The sequence below is a fragment of the Stegodyphus dumicola genome, chromosome 1 (genome assembly GCF_044657685.1).
Source record: "Stegodyphus dumicola isolate Sdum_Otavi_A_Nest chromosome 1, ASM4465768v1".
Lineage (NCBI taxonomy): Eukaryota > Metazoa > Arthropoda > Arachnida > Araneae > Eresidae > Stegodyphus > Stegodyphus dumicola.
The window spans coordinates 189,049,116-189,062,728 of NC_140768.1; positions in this window are offsets into that span (position 1 = coordinate 189,049,116).

A 13,613-nucleotide genomic window follows, 5' to 3' on the forward strand; every position below is an offset into this window, starting at 1 on the left:
TCACGTGATCCAAGCCATGCCCCTTTCCTGTGACGTCACTTCCGTAGCACGAGTACTGTGGCTTACTACTTCCCGCAATTATACAAAATAGTAACTGCGTGTGTCAGGTCCTGCAATCAATGTCAATTAATAAATGATATTAATTACAGCCCGGCCGGGTACTTAAATAGCATTTGCGCTACATTTCCGAATGAAATTTTAGGCATAGATCTTCTTGGTCCTTTCCCCCAGAGTGAGTTAAATACAAATCGTTTTCTTTTAGTAATTGTAGATCATTTTTCAAAATGGACAGAAATTGTTTCACTTAAATGCGCGTCAGCCAAAACAGTCGCAGATGCATTCCTACACAGATACATTTTAAAATACGGTGCACCGATAAAAGTCATTAGCGATAACGGTAAACAATTCGTTAGCCAAATATTTGAAAATATTTGCACTGGACTTGGCATACGCCATATCAAAATGGTTCCGTATAGACCACAGGCAAACATCGCAGAAAGAGTTTAAAAATATTGTAAAAATAATTCGAAGTTATGTTAGCACACATCACAAGTGCTGGGATGGCTACATAAATGAGTTAGCTTATGCTTTAAGAACGGCAAATCAGGATACTACGGGAAAAACTCCAGCAGAATTATTTTGAGGACGGAAGTTAATTACGCCATTAGATAAATTATTCTTTGTGCAACAAAGAGAGCAAGAATTTAAACAAAAAGATGTGCAAAAACTTATTGACCAGGCGGTTAAAAGCTCGGATACGGCAAGAAATAGACAAAAATTATACTATGATAGAAAACGCCGTGAAGCAGATTTTAAAGTTGGGGATAAAGTGTTGAAGCGGAAATTTTCTTTATCAAGTGCCCCAGACAATTTTACTGCAAAGTTAGCTCCAAAATTTGAAGGCGCCTATGTAATTCAGAAATAAAGGGAGTCGTATTGTACCTTAAGAACGAGAGAGGGGAAATCTGTAAAGCAAGTCCCGACCAGGTGAAAAAATATTATAATCAAAATGATTTTGAAATTCTTAAAAGTTTCTTGCAGGACTCAAGCGTAAAAAAAGTGGAAGGTCAAGGAGTAACGTCACCCGCTCCACCACCCAAGAAGCAGAGAACTGAAGAGAAACCTAGCCCTTCTACAAGTCATGCGACGGTACCGAAAAGAAGAAATGAAAACGTTCAGACTCCAGCGTTTAAGAAATACAAGAAAGCAACACCGCCGCGTAAAGAAGCTTTGGTAAAGGGGAAAAGACCACCTACAACGTATCGCAGTAAAAATTCTGCATCGAGGAAAACGCCTCCAGGGCCAGAGTGTCAGGTGCAAACAAGGCCGCCGTTCCCGAGAACGAAAAGACAGCAGGAGGAACGAAAAGAGCACCACCAACAGAAGAAATTCAAGCATGATTCCAGACCGGAGGACACCTAGACCAGCCGTTCAGGGGCAAAACGGAAAAGACAGCAACCCGACGACTACCACTCCAAGAGGCCAGCATGCAGAGGGCGAAAAAGAAAAAGCAACATGACGACACTCGAAGGACACTAAGGAGACGATTGACTTCGATGAAATCTATAACGTGGGAGCAGTTCTGCTAGGAGAGGATGTCGGAGTTCCAATCATCGAAAACTCAAAGATAAGTTAAAATCTTCTATAAAATTTTTTCTTTTGTTCTGAAATGTTATGCGTAAATACGAAGTTCTATGTTTTGACGGAAGTCAATTTGTCTCGGTTGAGACTTAGTTTTTACTTTATTTAGCTAAGGCAAAAGTATTATTTTCTTTAAGTATAAAATCTAAGAACAAGCAGTTTCTGTTGGTCGAAAGACTAATTCTGTTATGTTAAAGCCAAAATTTGGCCGAAGATAAAAATAACTTTATTCTTGTATTAATAAGAAATTTAGTTTTAGTGCCACCAGCTTGGCGAAGAATGCGTAAAGTAAAAATTTATTTTTCTCTTATTCATTTTATGGTAAATTGTAAAAATCATATGTATTAGAATTTTTAAATATACGTAAATACTTGAAAGTTATGTAAAATTAGAATTTAGTCTAGAAGCATAAAATTTTGATGCTAAAAGTAAATGCTCAAAAGAAATGAATTCAAATTTAAGTATTAAACTGTAGATAAAATCATGCTTTAGAGCGAAAGCCTGCATGTCTAAAGATGAATGAGGGGGAATTTAGAATGAATGTAATTTGTAGGGTTCTCCACCTACACTTGAATTTTAAGAATGTTAAAATAGCTCATCCAGTTTTAGAATGTCGAGTAAGGTGTGTCTATTTGGTCTTTGAATTCTAACAAATCATTGTGGTTAGGGGAAGTGTTGCAATACTAAAACACGAATATTCCCGTTTGACACCACACATGGTGGAGAGCCAGGGTAAAGTTAAATTCATGTTTGAATACTTCAATGAATGTTAATTAAGCAGTAACTAAGGAAAATAAATCGATCAAAAGCAAAAACTTATTCAGTGTGAAGAAAGTGTAAATTATAATGTATTTAGAAAGATACTGATACTTATTCTTTCCAGATGCTGGAAGGAAGAGAACAGATTGATTGCTGAAGTCCAGGAAAGGTTGGTGTAAGAAGAGAGGGTTAAATAAGTATTTACAGAAATTTATTCTACCTTTTGTGAGAAAACAGTTTTTTTATGTAAACGAGGCTCTAAAATTTTAGTTCAGAATTGTAGAAACTTTTCAACAGGTCGTTTCTAGGACCTGCTTCCAAGTTTACCAAATTCTGGCAGCGGCAAATGTAGGGTTTATATTTATTTTAACTAACATTTATTTTAAGTTTAAACTATCTTTCCTGTCAAGCCGTACTTTCCCCTGGAATTGCCAATGCCAGAGTATGTAAATTTTAGTAGAACGCGCAAAGTATTCAAAATAGTCAGCGGAAGTATTCTGAGTTAAACAGAAGGGAAACGAGTTCGAAAGTGTGCTTTCTTGCTTCACGAGCGTGGAGGTGGCTAGTTAGAAATTGAAGAACCACGCGTTTCGGCCTGTGTGCTTGCCTCGGTAGATAGCTAAATCTTTCAACATAATATTCAGAAGTTTGCTGAATTGTCAGCGGTATCTTAGAAAGCGGTTAGGTTAGTGACGTTTATAGAGCCTCGTAGTTAGTCACTTGTGATTATTCTTTTTTTAGTTTCTTATTTTTATTTTACCACCGGGTCGGCGTAGTTTGTGAGCGTCAAGAGCACGCATCTGTAATTTCTAAAGTTGAATAAAAAGGGATTTAAACCCTTCTCAAGACTCTGTATACTTTCCAGTTCATAGCAGTCACCACTATTGCGTGCAGGTTGGAAGCGCGCAACATTACAAACTAAAAAATGAAAACTAAAAAAAAAAAATGAAACTAAAAGTGAAATTATCACCAAATCCTGCAATTTTCCTCAACATTAAAAAGTATACAGACAAATATGCTAATAAGACTTTCAAGCATTTAATCCCCTTATTTATCCAAGTATTTATTCACTATTTAATCTCAAGTATTTAACCAAGATTTTCGTGTTTGTGAATTGAATTTGTGTTTACTACTAAGATATGGACTTAGGGCCTAGATAGGCAAAGACTTTTAGTATCATATAAAGTGTAAATAATTTATCTCATGTTCCAAACATCAAAATGTTTGATGCCTACCACTGTGGATTCTACCTTATTGGCTAGTACCGATCACGTGATACTCTCAGTAACCTAAACTTTGAATTCTCAAGGACTAGATTTTATTCTCACGAACTAACTGTGCTGCTTTTATGATTGTTCAGTCAGAATTCAGATGACTTTCATGTTCTAAAATTGAAATATATGATTATGTTAGTGTACGCTACCTTGACTTGCCACCTAATGCTTGATTGCCTGACCACAGACTCTTATTTTCACCTTCGGTTGAGTAGCGTGATAGCGCCCTTATAATTTTCTACAACCGTGAACGGCCATATGGCAATTTAGAACAATCAGGTTAAAACTCAGATTGCGCGTGGAATGCGCTGCATTTGTGCATTGTAGGAAATATGCTTTTTTTTTACTAAAGTCAGGGCAGCTCAGCGAGAGAAAATCTTATAGATCTTATATGACCTGGCAGATGTCCTGTCCCATGGCTGCAATTGTGGTGATAGACTGACATACCTTATTCACTGTTAAACGATTTTGCATAATAAAGTGTCTGTGAATGTCCACATAACTGAAGCACTGACGTTGGTGACGAGGCTATAGATGTAGTGGTCTGGGAAGCCTTTTGCTCCACAGATCTACGTTGCAGTTTTGAAAATGCCAAAGCGAAGGAAATGAACATGAAGCGGTCCTTGACCCGTGACAAAATTGGTGATTTATGGGACGGACACATGTCTCTGAAGGTTAACTTTGGGGAAGAAATCGTATGTACGTCTGCCGGTATCACTTAAGTCCCATTTCTATTGTCATTTCAGTGTGGCTTTTTGAAGCAGCTCCTTTTTTAGTAAGAGGGAGGTGCCGGAATATTGATTTCCTCTGCGTTTATGTTGCTACTTGCCTATTTGGCAAGTTTGTCGAGTGTTTCTTTGTCTATCAGATCTACGTGTCCTGTGACCCATACCAATTGTAGGTGTTTATGAGTACAGCTTTTCAGAACATGCTGTATGTTGACAATGAGTGAAGAGGAGTGGTTATGATTTAAGACAGCCAGAAGAGTGGATATGCTGTCTGAGTAAATAGTTATGAAAAAACAGGGTGGAGCCAGAGCGTATTCGATAGCCGCTGTTATGGCTAATGCTTTTGCCTGGAAAACGCTGTTCCAGGATTGTAGATAACCATTCAAATGTGAATTGTATGTGCATTATCGAAAAGTACAAAGGCACTGCTTACCCCATCGGAGATCTTATTAGAGCCAGCTGTAAAGAATGTAAGGTCTTCTCCTTGTATGTGTTGATGATGCCGATTGCTGTTGATCTCAACGTGTGTTCCCAAGCCCTTAAGCCCTGGGTGCGTGAGCGTGGGGTTGATAGGGCATTCATACTGTACTGACCTGAATGCTATATTATGGAAACTGTCATCTTGTCTTAGCTGAATGATCCTGGTGTAGGCAGCCTCCTGTTTTGCTTGAATATGGAGGGGAATCAGTTCTGAGAGGACAATGGTGGCGTTGATGGCTGTTGTCCTGTATGCCTTGCACAGATTTAGAGCAAATGGCCGTTGGATTGTGAGTAGTTGTTTTTTAATCGGCCCCTCATTGTCTGAGCCCAGATTGCAGCTGCATAAAGGGTGGTCTTCTCAATAACAGTGGTGTAGAGAATTTTCCGAATGTGGGAGTTTTGTTCCCATGTGGCATCTTGAAATTGGCGAGCCATCCATGTGATGGCTTCAGTTTTAGTTCTTAAGTAATGCTAGAGAAGTACCCATGTCAGTCCTTTATCTGATATAAGGCCAATGAATTTTAATTCCGAGACGATCTTGATGCTCTTCCCCTCAAGCTTGATGTACGGTTTCCGTGTTGGGTTATAGTGGCTTAGGGATTGTCAAAGCAGTTGATTTCTCTGCAGAAATCTGGAGTTTGAGGTTATGACACAGGACTGTAAATTGACTATACATGTTGGTGCACCTTCGCTCGAGTTCATCCCGAGTGCATACTTCGAAGAGAAATGCCACATCGTCGCATATGCGATAAAGTGTACGTAGTATGGCCAATTGGCAGTTAAAATGGAATTTAAAATTTTGTTCGAAAGTATACTGCCCGCACATTAACTCTGGAGGCAGCCTCGTTGCTGGACTTAAGTTCTCATACGTTCTTTGGGGGGGTGCAATGATTAAAGAGTGATCTTTAAGGAAATTGGCGAATGTATTGTTGCGTGCGTACTGGTTCGTTATGAAATAAATGCACAAGTCCGATGAAAAATTAACAAAAATTTATTATTATCACAACAAAAATGCTTAAATTTCCTCAAGTTATCATGCAGTATTACAATATCTCACAGTAGTTATCTTCTAACTACTCAAATGTCCAATAGAACGTAATTCAAAACAGCTAAAGAAAGCTAATCCGCGAATTCGCTACAATCAACGAGAGCAGTTTTCTAAGCAACAACAAACTAAGTAATTACCACGAACTGAGAGGTTTTCCTCCTTTTATAAGATTTTAAAATCGCGTGCGAGAATTTTCTAGTGCTTTCTGGAAATCAAAAAGAGATATTTATTAAATGTTAAATGCACGCGCTCTTGTATTTTCAATTTTCCGGCTTAGCTTTCTTTTAATATTCGTCACGCGCTGCACTGCGTGGGAAATAAAACAATTTAATGTATAATTGAACTAACATTACCTTTTTTTAAATACCAAATTCGTAACACTGCCCCCTTCCCAAGGATTGCACGTCCCGGGCAGTACAATCCCTGGACAGGAAGCTAAACTTACAACTGTGGCATAAATGCAATAATAAGCATTACATTACAATAGCAAACAACATGAACAATAAATGCAATAACTAACTTAAACAAATCAAATGCTTTCAAGTACTAAATGCAAATCAAATACTGAATACAAATCAAATACTAAATACAAATCAAATACTAAATACACATTTAAAAAACAAAAAGGACCATGGTCTTATACTATTTACAATTATTTACACTACGTACAATGGCCATAGTAATGAGCTAACCTGTCGTAATGAACGACTTTAGGTTTAGAGTTCGAAGACTTACGAATCCGAACCACGACGTCATTCAGCCTTTTTAAGACTGTGTACGGGCCATCCCAAGGTGAGTATAATTTCGGACAAAGTCCTTTCCGTCGAGTCGGATTCCACAACTACACCTTGTCTCCTTCGTGGAATTGATGTTCAGTAGCTCTTGTGTCGTAGCGGGTCTTCATCTTCTCCGCCGCCAAATTGACTCGCTCTCGTGCAAAATTGTGCATCATTTCAAACCGGGCCTGGGGATCTTGAATATATTCCTCAGACGATGAAGGAGCATTCGGAGGGCGACCAAACAATACATCACAAGGTAGACGAAGTTCACGACCGAAGAGCATCTGTGATGGAGAATAGCCGGTAGTCTCGTGGACAGCACTGAGGTAAGCCAGTAAAAACAGTGGTAATTTCTTGTCCCAATCCTTTTGGTTTCTGGAAACCACTAATGAGAGGTTATTAAGGATGGTTCGATTGAACCTCTCTACCATGCCGTCCGACTGGGGATGTAATGGCGTCGTTTGGGTTTTGTCAATGCCGAGTAGTTTACATAATTCTTTGATTACTGCCGAGGTAAAATTCCTTCCCTGATCTGAATGTAACTGAAGAGGCACTCCGAACCTGGAAATCCAGTGCTGTATCACAACCTCAGCTACTGTGACAGCCTCTTGATCAGGAATAGGATACGCTTCAGGCCACTTGGTAAAGTAATCAATGACAACGAGTATGTATTTGTTGCCATCTGCAGCTCGTGGCAGAGGTCCCAAGATGTCGAAGGCGATACGTTCAAACGGCACACCTACGTTGTAACGTTGCAGCTTGCCTCGGCTGCGTTTCCTCGGTCCTTTCCGACCTGCACAGGCATCGCAAGATCGGCATCACTTTTGAACGTCAACCTTTGCATTATTCCAGTAAAAGCGCTCACGAACTCTCTGCAAGGTCTTCATTATTCCAAAGTGACCTCCTGTTGGGCTGTTATGTAGTTCTTTAAGGACATCATGAATCCGGGATCTGGGAAGTATCAGCTGCCATCGGAACGTCTTCCCATCATTCGATTCGAATTTCCGGTATAAGACACCGTTTCGAAAGTGAAGTGAATCCCAGAGTGCACAATATTGTTTTGTGGTAGGACTACAGATAGAAATGTCCTGCCAGGTAGGTTTTCTGTTTGATGACTCCATCAAATCAATTATGGGTTTAATGTCGCGGTCTTCCATCTGGTCTTTCCTGACATCATCATCACTCCACGGTTCTCGATCAGCCGATGTTGATGTTGTAATTTGTCTTGCGACGGGAGTCAGCAACTCGTATTTCGCTTCGACCCTGGAACAATATCGGCAGCTTTCCGGGCAAGGTCGTCTAGACAGGGCGCCGGCGTTCCCGTGTGATGATCCCTTATGATGACGGATAGTGATGTCATATGCTTGGAGTCCCTGTATCCACCTGGCTATTTGACACTAAGGATTCTTGAAATTTAAAAGCCAGGCCAATGAGACATGGTCCGTGCGCAGGAGGAATTTTCTGCCGTATAGATAATGATGGAAATGTTCTACAGCTTTGACTATGGCGAGCAACTCTTTCCTAGTAACACAGTAATTCATCTCCGGTTTAGACAGGCACTTGCTCCAGTAAGCTACTACACGTTCTTGGCCGTCTATTTCTTGGGACAAAACAGCGCCGACACTTTCATTGCTCGCGTCCGTGTCGAGAATAAATGGTCTGTCGAGCTGAGGATACGTCAGAATTGGAGCAGACGTTAAAGCTTCCTTTAAGTTGTTAAATGCATCCTCGCATTCCTTTGTCCACGAGAAACTTTGCTTGCTCTCTGTCAGCTTGTGAAGGGGTCTTGCGATGGAAGAAAAGTCCTTCACGAATCTCCTATAGTAGGTGCAAAGCCCTAGGAAGCTTCTCAACTGATGGACATTTTCGGGACGTTTCCAGGATTTAACGGCTGACACCTTTTCAGGATCCGTGCACACACCTTCTGCAGAGATGACATGTCCCAGGTAAGTCACTTCCTTTCGGAACAATTTGCGTTTAGCGGGACTCAGCTTCAGATTGGCCTCTTTCAGTTTCTGAAGCACCTTTCTAAGATTTTCTAGATGCTCTTCAAAATTCTTTCCGAAGATAATGATATCGTCCAGGTATATCAGACAGGCTTCGTAGGAAAGACCTTTCAAAACAGTCTCCATAAGGCGTTCGAATGTTGCCGCCGCATTACACAGTCCAAACGGCATCACCTTGAATTTCCAAAGCTCTTGACCCGTAGTAAATGTCGTCTTTTCTCGGTCTTCAGGGTGTATTTCTACCTGCCAATAACCACTCTTTAAATCAAGTGTTGAGAACCACTTGCTTCCAGAAAGAGTGTCTAGAATGTCGATTCTAGAAGAGGGTAACTGTCTTTCTTCGTAACCTCATTCAACCGGCGATAGATAGTCGACGCAAAATATTGTTGAGCCGTCTTTCTTTCTGACTAGGACGATGGGAGATGCCCATGGACTTGCTGAAGGCTCGATGACATCGCCTTCTTCCATATCCTTTAAAAGTGTTCGTACCTCTTCCTGTTTAGCAAACGGTAGACGTCTTGGATGTTGCTTGATCGGGGGATGATCGCCGGTATCGATTCTATGTTGTGTCAAACTGGTTCGACCCACGTCAGAAGACGAGCGGGAGAAAACAACTTGAAGATCTTTAATGACGCGATCGGCAGCATTCTTCTCTTCATCGTTTAATTGCGCATTCTGAAGTAACTCTGATGTAATGCTTTCTGAAGACACGGATTCTTGGATGTTACTCTTTCTTTCAACGGTGGTTACTGGAGTACATGCTGCAACCACTTTACCTTTCTTAATAATTCTCACCTTCTCAGTTACATTGGCGACTCTCACCGGGATAACCGTTCTGGATAGGTCGACGAGTGTTGAGGCTACTAGTACTCCTTTTGGGCTATTACAGTGATTTGGATATTCTATGATGCCGTAGCGGAAATTTCTGTTTTCGGCTATGGATCCAGGAAGTAAAATTTCTGTTCTTGCCGGTATTGTGATATTGTCTTGTGGTATGATTTTATCGACAGATTTAACTTCTTCATCATTAACTTCAAATAACGGTATGTCCTCAGATGTAGAATGCAATTCGTTATTTTTAAAGTCCAAGGAAAAATTGTAAATGCCTTAGAAAGTCCAATCCGAGTATGCAAGAATCAGTGATCTCTGCTACATATGACATGTGATGGTAAGCGGCACTTCCAAACGTGATGTTATTATCATTTACTTTTCCGTCGATGTCGATCTTCTCACCGGACACAGTCTGGAGGGTAACGCAGGGCGGCGTCCAGATAAGTTTGTTTCCCAGTTGTTGAGCCAAATCTTTTCGGATGATGGTAACGTTGGCTCCTGTATCTATCGTCATGTTGCAGGGAACTCCATTAATATGTCCTATTATGAAAAGTCCATTACTGCCGCCTCTCACTGCAGAAATCTGAAGCGCTTTAAACTGGGGATTTTCATTATCTGGCGACCTCCGCCCCGCGAGATGGCCACAAATTAGTTTCCCTGCTGCTTGATAGGAGCGGTCTTAACATCCGTGCCCTGGGGCGTTCTGCAGTACCTTCGTATGTGTCCTTCAGATCCACAGTTCCAACATTTTAAGGTCGATTTCTTGTCACTGATATTTCGTCTCAAGGCATTCAGTTGTTATATCGTCTAGACGAACAGTGACTTGATCCCTTGGCTCTTGAACTTGAGCAGCTCTGATTGGGTGGCAGTCTCTACGAGTTGCTTGCTGGGCTGCTTCGAATTTCATGGCGTACACTAGAGCGCTTTTTAAATCTTTAACATCCGCCATTCGTAGAGCCTTCTGCATTTCGGGATCCCGGATGCCATCGATAAAGTACTGCAGGGACAGGATTTCCCTCGTTTCTCTCGGGCACTCCGTAAAGGCGAGGTGGGACAGTCTTTCAACATCCGTGGCGAGTTCCTGGAGTGATTCGGTGGGCTTCTGTTGACGGGATTTTAATTGAAGCCTGCTGTAGTCTTTAAAAGACTTCTCGCCAAAGCGCAGCTCCAATGCGCCGGATAGAGCTTCGAAGTCAAGTCTTTGGTTTTCTAGAAGCGTCTGCAGGATATCCGCTGCGTCTGCTCTCAGAGAAACGGCGAGATGACAGGCCTTAGTTTGGGAATCCCATCCATTCGCATCCGAAACGATAGAAAATTGTGTTTTATACACTTGCCAGGATGTCTTCCCATCATATGTGGATAACTTCAGAGATGGACGAGCAGGCATCGGTAAGAATTTAAAACCCTCAGAATTGCTTCCTTCTGTCACTATGCTCTTCTTTAAAGTGTCAACTTCTTTGGCAACAGCAGCAGAAACCCTTTCCTCAATTTGTTGCTCTACCACAGAAACTCTTTCTTGAATTTATCCAACTTTATCTTCAACTGTATCCATTCTTCCTTCCATAGCTTCCATAGAACTTGTTTTCTATTATGCAAGTAATTTCTCTCTTCAATTCCTCTTGACCTACTTTCATTTCCTGTTTAATAGATTTCATCTCTTTTCTAACGGATTCTTCCATTTTTTTCTGACTAGCTTCCATCTTTTCTTTCATTTCTTCCTTAACGGATTCCTGGCCCAATTTCATTTCTACTTTAACGGATCTAATCTCTTCTTTAATAGAGTCTTTCATCTCTTCTTTAAATGCAGAAAAGGCTGCCATGAATTGTTTTAACTGTTCTTCCATCGCTCTTGTGATTGGCATTCAATACCCCACTTCTGACACCAAAAATTGTTGCGTGCGTACGAGTTCGTTATGAAATAAATGCCCAAGTCCGATGAAATATGAACAAAAATTTATTATTATCACAACAAAAATGCTTAAATTTCCTCAAATTATCATGCAGTATTACAATATCTCACAGTGGTTATCTTCTAACTATACTCAAATGTCCAATAGAACGTAATTCAAAACAGCTAAAGAAAGCTAATCCGCGAATTCGCTACAATCAACAAGAGCAGTTTTCTAAACAACAACAAACTAAGTAATTACCACGAACTGAAATCGAAATCGAGTGAATGGTTAGGCGGCATTTAGTAGCCTCTGCTACTTTAACCGTCTCTGTTGGAGTATGCCCTAAGGCGTTGGGAAGAATTAAAAATTAAGGTGATTTACACCGCACCGACAAAGGTGAAGCAGGAACATGTGCTAATGCACGTTAGTTGATCAAGTAGACTTTGGAGAAGGAGGGTTCAAGCATCTGGCCGCCGTACAAGCTGTGATGTATCTTCACTAGTATGAAGAAAGATGATACGTCGAGGCCAGTCACGTGGGTGGTCACCCATCCAAGTACTGACCCCGAGCTCTGCTGCTGTAAACAGGGAAACCTGTGTGTTGAAAAAGTGAAAAGAAATCGTAAACATAGTGAAATTCCCTCAAATGCTTCTAAGCTGGTGATTACTCTTCACTTTCAGCAAATCTCATCAGTGTCATGGCTGCTTTGAACCCGGCAGTAAACTTGTCAGCCGTGGTTTTTGCAGCGCGGATCTTCTCAACGTGCTCAACCATACTGTTCAGAAATTTTTTAATTTTAGGATTTGGATCCAGTTTATGATATCCTTGTACTCTGTGGGTGGATTTTCCAATTTTTTCTTTACTCTATCACTGTAGAGAGGTTTCATCTGGGTTTTACTGGTGTCTTCCTCTGTTTCGATGAATTTCGGAAAATCTGCCGGCGTAGGGATCTTAGCTGCTGGCTTCGCCTGCTGCTTCTTTGCTTCATATCGCTTCTTGTACACGGGGCAACCCCTGTATGAACTTGCGGTAGTGAGCAGAAGACGCACTTAGGTTTTTCTTCTGGCTTTAGAGGGCATTCTTTACTTCTATGGTGCTGTCCACACTTGCAGTATCGCTCAGGATTTGAGCAAAGATGTTGCGAATGTCCATATTCTTGACATCTATAGCATTGAATTACGCGTTTTTTCGGGGCAAACTTCTCGATCTTGACATTAACACTTAACATATTGTTGAGTCCATGAATTGCACGTCCTTTCTTCGTTTTCTTCAGCTCCAACAGGAAAATCGGAAGTTTCTCGATAGCGTCTCCTCTTCGTCTGGAAAACTGCTTGACTTTACTTATCGGGTATTTCCTTCTCTCCAGATCTGCCTGGATTATTTCTTCCTTCATCGTCGATGGGAGGCCCTTAAGGTTAACCTTAATAGGTTAAACCTTAATAGGTTTTTTGCTGAGTAACTGGAAAGTATGAAATGGTATATTTCTTTTCTGCAAAACCAGAGTTGCTTTTCTGTAATCGTCTACAGACTTTAAATTAACATATAGTAGTTTCATTTTCATATTGGCTTCGAATTCTTCATTGCAGGTATTGATAAGGATTTCATGAATTTTAGGCCAATCCACTTCGCTTTGCTGGAAAACTATTGGGGGTGGAGTTTCCTCTTTTTCGTCTCCTCCTTCCTCTTCCATACCTTCTACTTCACTTAGCTGCTCAAATCGATTTTCCGTCGTAACTTCCATTGGAGCTTCGTTTTCTGATACTTTCGCGGTTTTCTTAGGAGAAATCCATTCTTGTTCCCTGTTCCTCTTTCAGTTATCTGCCATGGATAAAATTTTTTCGTGAATGTCTCTACATCCATCTCATCCTTAGTTCTTTTATGAAAGTAATTGCAAATTACGTCAAATCCAAATTTCGCAATCTGGTCCCGGAATTCTTCTTCAGAACATGACTTGAATTTTGGGATGTCCTCATCATTTCCCATTGATAAATCTTCTGGTGTCTGTTCATCAGTAGCTTCTCCATTCGGTGTTTGAATGTCTCTTTTTTCCTTACTAGGTTTAACATCTTTCTTCTTACTTGGTTGTTCGCTTTCCGTATCTGACATAGTTTTCGCCTTTTTCGCTTTACTTTACTTTTCTTTGGCCATAAGGATGAAATCCTCTTTCTTCAATGG